The following is a 13882-nucleotide window of genomic DNA, read 5'->3' on the forward strand; positions in this document are numbered from 1 at the left end:
AGGCTCGGGGAGGAGAGGATGTTTCCACCCCCGGGACATCTGTTCCCTGCAGCATTTCTTGTCCCACACGAAGAGTTTGTCAGCAAGGGGCAGTGCAGGCCTGAAGATGCAGAAATGTGCATCCTGCTCGCTCTCCTCCAAGGTTATTTCACCTGCTCCTGGTTTGGACACGCGTTCCAATTGATATTTTTGTACTCTGGGCTTTGCAAACTTAATTTATGGTTTGTTATTTCCCCAGCCTGTGGAGCCAGCCAAATATTTGGATGCAGTCTGTGTGTGCAAACCCTGTTTCTCTCCAGGTATTACAGCAGTTATTGACGAGGAAACACCTCAAAGCCCAGGTCTGTCAGAGGAAATACACAGAGCACAGCGAAGAGACGTTCTCCTGGGCTTGCATTCAGTGGCACAGACATACCTGGATCACACTGCCAGGAGGAGCAGGGCTGTGAGGCAGAGTTTGTTGAGCTTCAACGTGAGAGGGAAATAGGCTGGGCCTAAACATGGAAATAAATATCCCTCTGCTGATCTGCAGTGACTCCTCTGCCTGCATGAGGGACACCACCACATCTTCCCAAACACCTGTGCCTGTGAGAGCCTGGCATCTCCCTGTCCATCCCGTGGGGCAGGAGGGAGGGCTGGTTTACGTCATTTTACTGCTCAGAGGAGAGCAAAGGGCTGTGAGGAAAGGAAGGCTCCTAGCCCATCTGCAAACCAGGGCTCAGTCCCGTCACAGCGGTGGCACTGGGACAGGGGGTCTCCCACAGACAGGGGAGCAGCAGCTTTGGTGGCCCCCCACTTTTGGCTGATTCCCCATTGCTGAGTTTCACATCGTGACATGAGCTCCAAGATGTGACAATAACCCACATTGTTCTTGCAGCCCAAGGGCCCTGTGCTTGTTCTTGGGAGTGGGAAAGGCAACCACGCACAATAAACTGCCTCTGTTGCTGAGTGTTTCCTATTAAGTCCCTTTAAGACTTCCCTCAGTTTCCAGGGATTTTTCTTTCCAGACTGGAAAAACTTTAGGTACAATGGAGATTTTCTTTTATAGCCCAAAATTCTTTCCTTTAAATGGGGGGAAAAAAAATTATCAGGTTCTTGGCAGAGATACTTAACAAGTGTTGAAAAGTGCATAAAGAGCTGAGGTAGATGGTGCTTGTGCTCCTGAGGGCCCAGGAGCATGGACATAGTGGAACACCAGGGGGAACACTGGAAGCAGACAGCAAAATATGTTCCAAAAATGAACATTAAAGGAAGAGAAAGACTTGAGGTTTTCAGCTTGTCTAAACTTTTTGGATGCATTTTGAAGTCCCAGGAGTGCCCCAAACCCCCTCGTTCCAGGCTGCCTGGAGAAGGGGCTGGCAGAGCTGCACCTGCTCACCTGGCACCCTCTGCCAGGGGCTCCTGCTGCCTCTTCAGCCTTGGGCCCCTCTGGCCTTGGGGAGTGAGGCAGGAAACACTCCAGTGCATGTTGGTGATCAGAGAAGATCCTGGTTCACGTTCACAAAGCTCACTTGGAGCCATCCCCCGTGGCTCCAGCTTTCTGCCTTTCCCAGGATGTTCAGTCTCTGTCTGTGCTCACTGATCACAGGACTGACCCCTGGCTCCTCTTCCCAAGGATGGCTCCATCAGAGTCACTTCTCCTCTTTTCTGGATGAGGATGACTCTGGCGGGCACTGGGAGCTGAGGAAGCACCAGCCTATGCCCTGAGGTGTGTAAAACATCACCTCCTGCCCGTGTCTGTCTTGTTCACATCGGGTTTGAGACCAAATACAACTGCTCCAGGAAGGAAAATCCCACCGACCTTTCTGCTGGCTGAGGAGTGAAAAGCCCCCAGTGGGTCGATTTGTCCCCGTCACCCATCTGCTTGGGAACTTGCAAGAGGGTCTGAGAAATTTTCTCCTACCTATAAACACTGTAGGACCCAACACCCCAAATTCCTGGGGCCCCAGGTCCCTGTCTCTCCCCGGAGGGTCCAATGGCAGCAGGACTTCCCCAGCCCCTGCACCCGCGGAGGGGCTGGGGGTTGTTTCCTCCCCTTGGCTCTCACTGTTTGTGCAGAGGGAGAAGCAGTGCCTGTAATCTGTTACCCAACATTCAGCTGTAAGCACCGAGCCCTGGGAAGCAATTGGGCTTGCCATGTTATTGAACAGCTGTGGATTTATTAGCCCCTGGAAGGCTGAGGGCTTGCATTAATCATCACTCAGGAGGGAGGGAGCAGAGCTGGGGGGGTCAGCTAGGACATGTGGCCTCATCCACCCCACCCTTCCCAGCTGCTGGGGGTTGCAAAGGGCCCTGCAGTGGTTCCAGCCCACTGAGGCTGCGGCACATCACCCCAGGGACGGGGCAGTCTTTGGGGACAGCCAGGTCCAGCACCCAGAGGCAGCAGCATTCCCAGGAATTCATAGGCAGGACCTGCTCTCAGTTTTCACAGCAGGGCGAGAGAGGTCAGGTCCCCTCCCTGAGGAGCCCCCAGCTGAGCTTGGGAACAGCTCCCTGCGGTGGGGAAGTGACAGTGAGGTAGCTGTGACCTGGACACGTCCCTGCTAGGATTGATCCCCGATCTCCAGCCCCGGCCTATCTTGTGCCCAGCTTGTCTTTAACAAACACAGCTGAGGGCTCAGCCTTAGAGGCAAAGCAAACACTGAACTCAGGCACAGACAAAATCTGCTTCGTGGTCTAACGCTGGAAAAACACCATCGATTGAATGTCCTGGGGCGCAGAGAGTTTCCTGAGGATAATGAGAACAAGAATCCCTCTGCTCTCGCATATGCGGATCCTAAAAGTGGATATGCAGTCAGAGAGCAATCTCACATGGCTCCTGGGAAGAAAGTACCATAACATTCCCTTCCAGGCTGAGGGATGGGCACCGCGGGAGGGGGGAGGAATGAGCAGCTGAATGTACTTTAAATCTGCAGAGATGTCCATTAGTGATTCCTTCCAAGGCTGTTTGCCTTGCCCCTGTTACCCCTGACAGAGGCTGCTGCCTTCAGTGGCAGAGGCTTTCATGAGAGCTGCACACCAAGGTGAGAATCAGGAATCCAACAGCACAAGCTTTATACGGCTCACCTGTTATGAGAAACTGGTAGAAAATAGGCAGGCCTGGAAAAAAGTTTCACAAGAGAAGCCCTGCTTGGCCACTCCCCGATCTGAATTGCCCGAAGCCTTGAATAAACTTTCCTTCTCCCCTCCTTTGTGCCATTCCAGCAGTAAAAGCTGGAGCTGCTTTGGGCTCGGGAAGCCTCATGCCAATGGCTGTGAAGGGACACGGCGAGGAGGGAGTCAAACTGAATTTCAAGCAACTACTAAATGTTCCTTGCAGTGCTGAGGAATCCCAGCTTCCCTGGGGACGAGGCACGGGGGAAGTTTGGGCATCTCGTGCCACCAGAGGGGCTGGCTCCTGGTGGGGAAGAGCTTTGATCTCAGTGACATCCACTCACAGCACAGGAACAACAGAAATTATCTCTGGGAAGGGCCCCTTCCAGCCTTCCTGGGGTCGTTCTGCATCTGTAACTTGTCTTTAATAAACTACATTTTAATTTGGAGGATGATGAAGATCGTTTCAAAGCAGCCTATCTAACACTCTGTTCTCCTTCCCTGTTTTTCCCCAAAGTGCTTGTGGCTGGTGCAGAAGGCTGCAATAAGCCTTTCCTGAAGGCTGCCTCGGATTAAACTCCTTCACATGGGACAGCGCTACTCCGCATGAATTTTAATGAAATGCCCTTTTCTGCGTACGCGCCAGTTCCGCAGGGGAACGGGATCCGGCAAACCAGAAAGGACAAAGGGGATGCGCTGAGGCGAGCTGAGAGCCCTGAAAGCACCTCCCGAAAAGGCAGCTCGGCTTCCCCGGCGCGGGCAGGAGCGGAGCGGGGCGGGCGAGCTCACGGCTGGGTTTGCACCTCGGATCCTGCACAGGAGAACGGAGCCACGCGAAGATCACCTTTTGGATGCTTGTCTGGCCCCTCTTTGGGGTGCCGGTGACATTTTTCTTTCCCCTTGGGACCTGCAGCCTGAGATCCCTCCTAAAGGCCGCTCTGGGCGCTGGATCTTCCGGGGCATTTCTCAGTGTCCGCTTTGTTTTTCAAACAGCAGCAGCTGGAAAAGTTGGAAAACGGCAGATTTTTGTTGTTTTTTTTATAAACAGCCCAGCAGTGAGCACTTGTCCAGAGAGCAGAGACCCCTGCCCAAGTCCTCCAGCTCAACGCCCTCCCTGTCCTCAGCTGCTTTTGATTTAGGCACCAAAATTCCCAACAGCCTTGCCACAAAACCTTTACCCCAGCACCTGGCCCAGTCATCCCCTGCCCTACTGAGACTCATCTTCCAGCATGACTAAACATCTAAAAAGGTCACCAGCTCAGAAATCTGTGTTCTCTGTGAACCCCCGTGGCCCCTGGCACAGAGAGGTTTCTCTCCCTTCTCCCAGCCTTTGTGTTCTGTCATTCCAGTAACCCAAGTAACGCCAAAGATCCCTCGGAATTGTCACAATAGAGATTTTTTATTTTAAGAGAGTTGTCAGGCACCTAACAACTGTTCAAGGATTCCTCGGGATTGTCATAATAGAGATTTTTATTTTAGAAGAGTTATCAGCTACCTACCTTTGTCTTTTTTCCATTCATTAAATATTAACAACATAATTAACAACAGCCAACGTAATGCAACATTTAAAAGGCCCTCGGTTCAAGCTGTTAAGCCCCATTAAACCAGGAAACCCCAGCAAACTCCCAGACCTGACGATAACCATCATGTTTGAAAAGCAAGCAGCCATTTCACTATTTCAGGATTAAAAAAAAAACCCCAGAGGTGAAGAACCGAGCCCATCCCAGCCCTCACTCAGCCATCCATCCTGCTCCCGGCTGCCCGTCAGCCTCTTTTTCCCTTGCACGTAAAGAGTGAAGGTGGTTCTTCACCGAAATCAATGGAGGAGGTTAATTCAGCACCTCTGCCGAGCACCACAGCCAAGGCTCCAGTGCAGCCCCGGTGTGCGTGGTGCTCCCTGCCTGCCCTGCCCGGAGCAATCCCCGGGCTGGGGAAGGGCTGAGCGGGGGGCAGAGGGAGCCACGCAGAATTCCAGCTCTCCTGGTCAGCCAGGACAACACAGGCTCCATTCCAGGAGATCTCAGGCTCCATAAAGCAGCTGCAATTCCTTCCTAGCCTGGAGCTATTGGTCCTGCAGGGGTGTTTTGCGACTCTCTGCAATAAAAGTCCTGATAAAATGTGAATTGGCTTTTGGGGTGCTACACGCGGCTGCACAAACCCTTCCTGCTTCCGGAGGAGGGGAGGGAGGGAGATGGATGGCAGCAGTGTGGAGGCTGCTGTGGGCTGAGTGAGCCTCAGGGGATGCGGCTTCGGGGACTGTGCCGCCTCTGGGAGTGAATGCCCACGGCCCCGGCAGCTGCTTTTCCATTTAAAACAGCTAATAGCCCCCAGAACTCCTGCAGACGAGGGAATTCAACGAAGATGCACTGTAAAAAGTCAGACTCAACAGCGTGAACAACAGGTCTCAGAGTATCTGTTCCTAAAGCATCTGTCTTCGTGGATTTCAATGCAGCAAAACGAAAAAGAACAGTTCGATCTTGCAAAAAAAAAAAAATTGACTAAAACTAGAGTTTCCCTGCGGAAAAAGTTTAATTAGGACAGGAACACGCACAAACAAGCAGCATTGTCTGGGGAACCACCCAGGAACTTCAGTGGTTTGCTTTACAAGTCTTTGCAGCGCAATTTGAAACCGAACCTCCCAATCGTTTGCTTCATCAGGAGAAATGTGATGCTCCAGCCCTAACATGCACTAAAGTACATTTTAGGGGGGGTGACTTTGTAGCTACAAACAAATCCTTTAGCCTGCTGGCAGTTCCCAGGTTTGGATTCAGTGCTCTGGGTCCTGAAGGAGCCCCTCAAAGGGAGTAGGAGGTTGTGTCAGCCCTGAACAGCTGGAAAGCGGATGGACCCTCCAGCCAGAGCCCTGCAGGAGTCACCTGTGAACACCCACAGTCACACCCGGCTCCAGCCCTTGGTTCCTCCGTGGCACCGAAATGGATCCACGTGCAAAGTTAATTGCAAGTTGCAGCCTTTTAGTTGTTTTCCCCCAAAACATCAGCAGGACGAGCTCTCCAGTGCAGCCCCTGGGAATGAGCAGAACACACAGAGCCCCCCAGGCACCCTCAGACACAGCCCCAAAGCTGCAGTCCCACAGGTACAAAGTGATGTGAACCAAGGTGGGGTGGAGTGCAACTTCTACCACCCCAACACCCCAGTGCACTGACCAGTGCATTGGTTGGGTTAGAAAGTCACAGTCCTCGAGGAACGGAGGAGTGGAGGATGACAGCCAGGTGATGGAAAGCAAGTCCTTGCTGTTTTACGCGGTGTTCAGTTGATATTGAACCCTGATGTCCCTTTTCCGGGCTGTGATATCCCAAAGCGTCATCTTTCCTTGTTAAACCCCAAGATTTATGACCTAATGTCTTTCAAGTCTAGTTCAGAAGAGGTCAACAGAAGGAAAATGCATGTGAAGGGATAAAGGAGTCGGTGTGGAAGAGCAGCCTCCTCTAGCTGCATTCATTCGGGAGGTGCCTGCCTGACCTGCCCGAGTTGTTCTGTATTCAGTTACTTGTAACTTTGCCAAAGTTGAAAATGCCCAGGTTGGAATTTTCCACCATTTGTTGGTCTCTAGAAGGAAGGAAAGGCCATTTCAGGAAAGTTAGCTCCTTCCAATGACTCAACCGGGAGAAAATTACACAATATTGGGAGGGATAAGACGTTATTGGGGATGGTAAAGAATAAAGGACTCATCCGACACTTGCAGGTTTCACTTCTCTGTAGATTAACAAAGGAGAGGAATTAGGATTTTATGAGAAAACCTTAATTTTAGCATTTCATACCAATCAGCAGCTCTGTTTTGCAATCCAAGTATCCCTCTTACAAACCAACGGAATGAAATTACTTCAAATACACCACCATAATGAAACCAACACAGCAGAGCCAGGATTCTGGGAGATCTCCCTCTATATTGCACCAATAAATAATTCCTGCAGTTTAGGGCTCTTCCTGATCCGTGGTATAAACCCCAATTTTTAATTAAATAGATAAACAAGAACTTCTAAAAGCATCTACACGATTTGTTGGCAATAAACATCAATGTAACAGATGGGTTTGCAGCGTAATCATACACTGGAGATACCAAAGGCACACGGTAAATTTGCCACGTGGTGACCTTTCTGTCAGGCTAAGGGACTTCAGCTGGATCTGGGACCATCCCCAGGTTGGATTTGAGACCATCCCCGGGCTGGATCTGGGACCAACCCTGGGCTGGATTTGGGACCATCCCTGGGCTGGATCTGGGACCATCCCTGGGCTGGATTTGGGACCATCCCTGGGCTGGATCTGGGACCATCCCCAGGCTGGATCTGGGACCATCCCTGGACTGGATTTGGGACCATCCCTGGACTGGATTTGGGACCATCCCTGGACTGGATCTGGGACCATCCCCAGGCTGGATCTGGGACCATCCCCGGGCTGGATTTGGGACCATCCCCGAGCTGGATCTGGGACCATTCCCGGGCTGGATCTGGGACCATCCCTGGCCTGGACTTGGGACCATCCCTGGGCTGGATCTGGGACCATTCCCGGGCTGGATCTGGGACCATCCCTGGGCTGGATCTGGGACCATCCCTGGGCTGGATTTGGGACCATCCCTGGGCTGGATCTGGGACCATCCCCAGGCTGGATTTGAGACCATCCCCGGGCTGGATCTGGGACCATCCCTGGGCTGGATTTGGGACCATCCCCGGGCTGGATTTGGGACCATCCCTGGGCTGGATCTGGGACCATCCCCAGGCTGGATCTGGGACCATCCCCAGGTTGGATCTGGGACCATCCCCAGGCTGGATCTGGGACCATCCCTGGGCTGGATTTGGGACCATCCCCGGGCTGGATTTGGGACCATCCCTGGGCTGGATCTGGGACCATCCCCAGGCTGGATCTGGGACCATCCCCAGGTTGGATCTGGGACCATCCCCAGGCTGGATCTGGGACCATCCCCGGGCTGGATTTGGGACCATCCCCGAGCTGGATCTGGGACCATTCCCGGGCTGGATCTGGGACCATCCCTGGCCTGGACTTGGGACCATCCCTGGGCTGGATCTGGGACCATTCCCGGGCTGGATCTGGGACCATCCCTGGGCTGGATCTGGGACCATCCCTGGGCTGGATTTGGGACCATCCCTGCGCTGGATCTGGGACCATCCCCAGGCTGGATTTGGGGCCATCCCCAGGCTGGATCTGGGACCATCCCTGGCCTGGACTTGGGACCATCCCCGGGCTGGATCTGGGACCATCCCTGGGCTGGATTTGGGGCTATCCCTTCCAGGAAAGCTCCACTGTGCCCAACTGCATTCAGGACCCTCCCACCCCACAGCCACAGCTGCTCCAGCAGTTAAACATTTTCCACCCCTCCAGGGATCTGTTCTTTCTGCCCAGCCTCCCCCAGGATTTTCCCCGGGCCAAACCAGGATTTGGGCCCCACACACCAGAGCTGTGAATGGATGATCAGAACCCCCAAAGTCATGGTCAGTGGGTGTCCTGACCCCACGCTCCAACATCGCTGGAGAGGTGTCCCCGTTTCTGACCTTTGGGGTTCCGCAAGTGGCAGCAAGGAGGGAGCAAAGCCCCGTGCCCGCTCCGTGCTGCAGAAGGAAGGACAGAGCGGGGCGATGGGGTAAAACCGGTTCTATATTTAAGGGCTGCTCTGGGTTGTTATGGCAACAGGAATTCCAGCCACCACCGCGGGCTCCTGCGACGCCTCCCCGCCATCCTCTGCAGAGCCCAACTTTGCATCACGCAGCAGCTCCTGCCTGAGGCTGGGGCTGGAGGGGAGGGGAAAAAATGTGCAACTCATCTTCTCGCAGAGAGCTTTTCCTTCAGGAGTGGAAAGCAAATGAGAACGGCTTTAATAACTCCCTTTGGACACAGGCACCAAACCCCAGGTCCAGCAGCAGAAAGGTTCAGACCCCCTCAGCTTGTGGGGCCCACAGGGACTGGGAGCCCCCAGCAGGGCAAACCCAGCTGCCGTGTCCCCAGGGGGCAACCACAGGGCTCCTGATGTGTCCTGGGGAGTGTCCTGTGTGGTGGCAATGTCCCTCCTCCCACAGGACAGACCCGGGGCTCACAGACACCGTGGTGACACTTCCCCAGGCTTGGCTTCTTTTGTCTGACGGGGGAAAGTCTGCATTTCATCCACACATCCATCTATGTACTTATATGGTCCTCATCTCCACCATGTCCAAATCTCAAGGGCTACCAGGACATTGTTTGCTTTTTTTTTCTTTCTCTTTTTTTTTTTTTTTTTTTTTTCCAGCGATCAGGCTGGAATTCATAAACAGAAAAGCTGCGTGTGAGACACATGCTCTGCTACCACAGCCCGAGCCCTGCAGCCAAGTTTGGGCACTGCTCACCAAGAAAGTCAGGCCCCAACTGGCGAGAGCCCAGAGGGCAGCAAAAGGAGTGACCAGAGACGTAGCAAAGAGCCTCTGAGGAGAGGTGGAGGAAAATGGGACAACTCATGGAAAGGGAAGGCAGAGCAGAGGTGGCGTAACAGTTTTCTATTCATAAAGGCTTCTGTAGGAGACAGCCATGGTTTGTGTTCCTTGTCTGCTGGGAACTGGGCAAAACACAGCAGGATGGGAGAATTAGGGTGGATGGTGGGGAAAAGAGTGTGAAGTCCAAGGAGAACAGGGAGTGGAGACATCATTAAGGCTTTCAAGAAAAAGATCCTTAAGCACCTGTCAGGATGGTCTAGACATATTGATCCTGGCTTGGTGCGGGAGGATGGATTAGGGTTCATCTCCATCTCCCTCCCTGTCGCGTTGGGATTGTTCTGTGGGAACCTCACGTGTGCACAGCAGTCACAGCTCCAGCAGCCCCTGGAGCAGCAGGAGTCCTCTTGGCTGCAGGGACCAGAACTGGGGCTGGTGTTTCAGAAGGTACCTGAGGTTTTCAGTGTCCCCAGGGCCCACCTCGAGGCACACACTCAGCAGCTCTCAGCTCTGGCCACACCAGCCTGGGAGCTCAGTGTCCCAGCAGCAGCACTCAGGGGCTCTTTGCTCCACTTCTTCTCCCTTATCTAGCAAATCCGGTTATTAATCTGTTGACATTCCCCTCGTAGAAATGGCTGTAATGCTACAACACCTTCCTGCAGCCCATCAGTTCCTAGTGTCCAAAGCTGCTTCTGCTGAGCCGTCTTGCCTGTTCTGGAATTAACAGCATAGTGACACCAACATGGCAGTCCCAAAGGGGTGGCTGCTGAGCAGCAGGGCAGCTTGAATCCCAACTGATTTAAATGGAAAATATTAAAAAAAAAAAAAAATTGAAAAGAGAAAATGAGGAGTTACTGGTAACCAAAAGAGGCAGAGAGGAGCACCAGCCCAGAACCACTGCATCATCCAGCTACACCCACACATCAGCTCTGCAGCATGTCCTCTGCTTCAGTCACTGCTTCCAATTCACCTTGAACTGCTGCCACGGCTGAAGGAAACTTTAGGAGAAACAGGAGAAGCCCGAAGAACACAGGGCCCACATTGCCCTAAAAATAAACACCCCAAAGGACTCAGAGTCATCCAGAGGTGAGTGGCTGGAGGGAGCGGAGCCCCCACGAAGCAGCACATGGGGGAGTGACAGCCCAGCAAATGCACGGGGGTGATGGATGGAAGCCCCATCCTGGTCCTCACCTGGCACCGAGTCCTTCAGGGGGCTGTGAAACAGCCTCTTAGCAGCAAAACCGCAGCTACTGCAGGGTGAGGCTGGAGGAAAAGCAGACCATCGGCGGTGCAGTGGGCTATCAGATGGAACAGCTTGGGTATTTTTGTTCTTGGGGATAAATAAATAAATAAAATTGTGATGATTAAGTGGAAGCAAAATAGCCCTGTTATTGATACAAGTGCCTTTGCAGTACATTAAACCCAAGTAATTTAAAGACCAGAGCATTTTATATAAATAATTAATTCTCTTTTGGTTAGCACGATGCCACTGGAGCTGCCTAAATCTTCAAAGAGGGGGTTACTTTTTAATTAGAATATGGTCATTACAAATGCACGTGGGTCTTTAATCATTCATGCTGGAAACGAGCTGACTTGGTCCTGCATCAGAAAGAATGAAGCAGCTCTCGTCTCTCTCTAGATCACACCCAGCAAACCTCAGGGAGAGGAAGATCACATCTGTGATGAGAGCCCGTTTTCATCCCCTGGGCAGCGCCAAGTCGTCTGGGAAGACGCATTTGCCGAGGTCAAACTGAGGGGAGGCTGAAGCGCTGGAGAGGCAAGGCGATGCGGAATCGACCTGCCCCAGCAGCAGTCCCAAGGCAGGTTCTCCCCAGCAATTAGGGATGTCATGGAGGTGGACAGCCAGAGATGATTCCAAAGGGTTTAATTGCTTCCTTGCTAACAACACTGCAGGCAACTGCTCTCTCGCTCCTTTCCCTGATCCCTGGCTCGGTGGAGAGTCCCAGCTGCTCTGTGGGGGCTGGACCCGGCCCAGGCAAGGACAGTGCTCCGGGAGCCCCAGCCCTGAGCAGCAGGTATCCTGGTATTGCGGGTATCTCCCAGCTGCTCTGCCGCTCTGGCTTTTCACACAGAACTTCCCGGACATGCTTCCCTCTCCCCTGCAGGGAAACAGACGCCAAAATCCAGGTGCTGACATGAAGCCTTGCTGCAGCCAGTTTGCAGCACGTTTGTGCAGGTGATGGATCCACAGCCGGGACACGCAACCCGGGCGGTCGCAGCGGAGCCCCCGGCACCGAGATCGGCTCCAGCCCGTCCCAGCAGTGCCATCTATTGCCACGCGCAGGGAGCCAGCTCGGGGCAGGAAAGGAGCAGGGGAAAGGCAAATTCCCCCCTGGAATAGAGGAGACTTCCCTGTTAACCCACACACTGCCCCGCTTTTCTAAAAAAGCGGAGAACGTTCAAAATATCTGTGTGTGTTAGACCGCATTGATATCAAACCCTGTGATGTCTGAGAGCCGAGTTCCCCGTCAGAGCCTGGGGTCCATAGGGATCATCTCCGTTTTGGGCAGTTCCAGCTTCCATCCTCCTCCCAAAGCACCACCAGGAGCTGGCAGAGGCAGCTGGGGCTGTGCAGCCTCCACACCCTGCCCCAGCAGGCCTTGGGGACGCCGCTGAACAAAGAGAAACATTCCTCTCCTTCACTTCACTTCAGCCAAACATTTCGACAGCTTGTCTCTTCCCTCACACATCTTGCAATCCTTTGTCATCTTCAATGGACTGGTTTATATTAACTAAAGCCCTCTCTTGTTCAGTATCTGGTTGGGAAAACGCTGGCAATAAGCATGAGTTCAGGGCAGATTTATACGCACAGACTGTGAGGAGCACTGGGATGAGTTTCCCAGAACATGAACCCAAGTTTACCAAATAAGACCATGAGAAACTCCAAGAACTCCTTCACACCATCCAACCCACACGTGACAGGTCCACGGGGGCAGCGGGAATCCAACAACGTAAACCACAGGCAGGCATTGCGATGCTGGTGGACGTGGAAGGAAAACACGGGCTGCAGTGTCTCAGGAGGAGAGAGAACTTGAAAGGGCTGCAGGATCACATTTAAAAACTCACCACAGCCTAAAGCGCACCTGGTGGGACACAGGAAATGCTTCCAGAGGATCAGCTGCTGCCACTGGCTTGCACAGGGTTTGGGAGCAGGGATGAGCGAGTTAAGCCCTCAAACACCTTGATTTTCCAAGAGACACATTGTTCCCAGCAAACTTCCCACTGTGTAAAAAGCCTCTAAAGATAGAGCCGTGGGATGTGCAGAAACACCTGTCTCCTTTTCCAAATGCCTTTCCAGCCTGTCCCGGCTTACATCCCAACCTCCTCCTGTGCAGTCCAACACCTGGCTTGTGGGCCAAAACAGGCAGGGAAGGAAAATAGAGGTAGCTCAGAAACGTTTAAGCTTAAAACAAAAACAAAAAACAAACCAAAATCAAAACCAAACAAAAACAACAACAAAAAACCACCTTAAAAACAAACAAAAAACCTCTTAAAAACCTCCTTTTTTCCCTTTAAAAACAAAGATATGACATTGTTTAAAAGAAGAAAAATGTTGCGTTGATAAATAACAATAGAGAAAAATACTAAACCGAAGGGTAAAATAGCACAAACATGAACATAAATTTTGACTTTCAGGAGAGATCTGAGCTCTCTTCAACTCAGAACTTCAGCTGGTTTTGGTCAGGGGGCAAGAAAATCCCCAGCAGACCCAGCCCAGCTCTGCGGAGGGGCAGTGAGAAGGGGAATCTTTACTGGGCAGGCGAATTAAACAGCTGAAAACCAATTACAATGGTTTCTTCTTAGTAGAAGGTGACAGCTGCAAGAGCCGGGATAACTCACCAGGGACCCTGAGCGTGTCTGGGAGCACCTCCCAGGCCGGGCTTCATCTCAGCCAAGAAGCAAAGGCAGCGGCTGCTGCCCCAGCGGCTGCCCCGCGCCCTGGGCTCGTGGGGACTCGGCTTTCCCCGGGCACCCGTTACCTCCGGAAAACCGGGATTTCTCCCCCTCTGGCCAGAACCGGAGCCCGTCGTTCCCCAGGGGAGGAGAAATCCCGTGTTCTCCAGGAAAGGGCGGGTGGTGCCGAGTGTCGGTGGGGACACAGCGCGGCAGCCCCGCAGGTGGGGACACGGGGACACGGGGACACGGGGACACGGGGACAGACACGCGTGGCAGCCCCGCAGCCGGGCCGGGGCCGAGGCCGCTCCTCCCGGCGCCGCCAGAGATCGCTGTGGGAGCGCGCTCCGCCCGGCTCCAGCACAGCCCAGCACAGCCCAGCCCAGCCCTGCCCAGCCCGGCTCGGCCCTGCCCGGAACCGCAGAGTGCCCGGTTCGGGTCGC

This window comes from Chamaea fasciata, unplaced genomic scaffold (genome assembly GCF_029207755.1).
Source record: "Chamaea fasciata isolate MVZ Bird 193981 ecotype frontalis unplaced genomic scaffold, bChaFas1.0.hap1 SCAF_17, whole genome shotgun sequence".
NCBI classification, from domain to species: Eukaryota; Metazoa; Chordata; class Aves; order Passeriformes; family Sylviidae; genus Chamaea; species Chamaea fasciata.